Source organism: Eumetopias jubatus, unplaced genomic scaffold, assembly GCF_037043125.1.
Source record: "Eumetopias jubatus isolate StellerSeaLion01/CBP00866 unplaced genomic scaffold, mEumJub1_p1.0 scaffold_14, whole genome shotgun sequence".
Lineage (NCBI taxonomy): Eukaryota > Metazoa > Chordata > Mammalia > Carnivora > Otariidae > Eumetopias > Eumetopias jubatus.
This window is the reverse complement of record NW_028274820.1, coordinates 60,073,618-60,075,557: the sequence shown is the minus strand read 5'-3', so window position 1 is coordinate 60,075,557 and position 1,940 is coordinate 60,073,618. Positions and strand designations below refer to the sequence as shown.

The 1,940-nt window shown below is 40.4% G+C and overlaps 1 non-coding gene across 1 annotated transcript; it reads right to left on the bottom strand.

Annotated features, from left to right (window-relative positions):
• Positions 1–1,612: 1,612 nt before the first annotated feature.
• LOC114221254 (U6 spliceosomal RNA) lies at positions 1,613–1,719 on the bottom strand. Its single transcript, XR_003611713.1, has one exon. It is a non-coding gene; the product is annotated as a U6 spliceosomal RNA (small nuclear RNA).
• Between the last annotated feature and the right edge of the window lie 221 nt (positions 1,720–1,940).

Sequence of the window (1,940 nt, the reverse complement as noted above, 5' to 3'; positions counted from 1 at the left end):
TGAACAGGATTTCCAGGGACAGGAGTTGGAGTGGGAAAGGCACTCTTGGCTGAAGGAGGGACACTGTGAAAGAGAGTAGAAGAGGGGAATGTGACTTGGACCATGGGCTGTGATTCTGGGATTGTTTAAATTAGTCTCAATGTTGTCTCAGAAACATGAGCTCAATTCATACTATGGGAAATAAGCATGGCCACATTTCAAACACGCAGAAATGAAGGGCTTGTCTGGCATTTTAAAATATTCATATAGAAAAATGGCACCCAGCAGCAACAGAGTGGGTCCACTCCCACCAACATGTCTGATACGGTTCTTATTTACACAAAAAACAATATCATATTTCCTTAAGCAAAGTCTCAGGATATTCCAGGATCACACACATAACTCAGTTTTGCTCAGACCCCTGATATCACTCTCCTCCTTTTCATATGCATTAATATATCATTGTAAAATGCAGGTGTTCTGGAACAAACTACCCGGGTTCCAATCCTGACTGCCATATACTAGCTTATGATTTTGGTTACGTTATTTAACTCTTCTGTGCTTCAAGTTCATGCCCTCTGAAATGGAGATAATAACACTACTCATTTTATAAGATGTTAGGCAATTTAAACAAGATGATGTATACAAAGCTTTTAGAACATTAAGCCCTTCAGAATACTAAGAATAAAGCTTTAGAATATAAAGCTTTTTATTTATTTATTTCAAAGATTTATTTATTTGAGAGAGGGAGAGTACATGAGCAGGGGGGAGGGGCAGAAGGAGAGAGAAACTCTCCACTGAGCAGGGAGCCCAGCTGGGCTGGATCTCAGGATTCTGAGATCACGACCTGAGCCAAAACCAAGAGTCCAATATTCAACTGACTCACCCATCCAGGTGCCCCTATTTATTTATTTTTATTTTAAGTAGGCTCCATGCCCAACATGGGGCTTGAACTCAGGACCCTGAGATCAAGAGTCAAATATTCAACTTACTGAGCCAGCCAGGGGCCCCAATCATCTAAAAAAATATGAAGTTTTTTAGATTATTAAAAGTTGAATCACAGCCACAATTACTACTTATTCTGGTCCCATTCTCCCCTCCTTAAGACACTGCCATCTCTACATTCTCTAAATTGTCTTGAGTTCCATCCTTTATTTAATGGAGATTCTAAGAGTAGCTCCTCCCCTGCTGTCTGCCGTCTCCTATCCAGCGGGAGGCAAACAACTGTATCATTGTCTAAAGACACCTCATTGATGGGGCGCCTGGGTGGCTCAGTCGTTAAGCATCTGCCTTCGGCTCAGGTCATGATCCCAGGGTCCTGGGATCGAGCCCCGCATCGGGATCCCTGCTCGGCGGCCTCCTCCCTCTCCCTCTCCCCCTGCTTGTGTTCCCTCTCTCGCTGTGTCTCTCTCTGTCAAATAAATAAATAAAATCTTTAAAAACAAATACAACACCTCATTGAAAACCTGGAGTCTGTTCTTCCTCTTCTTCCGTGATAGTTTCTGAGTTTTTAAAACAACTTTATTCACATATATTTTATATATCATAAAACTCACTTATTTCAAGTATACAATTCAATGATTTTTGGTTACTTGACACCGTGGTGCAATCATCAAAATAAATTAGTTTTTTAAAAAATATGGAACATTTTATGAATTAGCATGTCATCCTTCAGCAGGAGCCATGCCAACCTTCTCTGTATCATTCCAATTTTAGTGTCTGTGCTGCTGAAACAAGCACAGAATAAATCAGTTTTAGATCCTTTTCATCCCTCCTACTTACCATAGGATCCCTTATGCCCTTTTACAGTTAATCTCCCTTCCCACCTCCAGCTTCCAGCAAACACTAATCTACTTTCTGTTATGATACATTTGCTTTTCTGGACATTTTAGATACATGGAATCATACAACAGGTGGTCTCTTCTGTCTAACTTCTTTCACTTAGCATAATTTTTTAGATT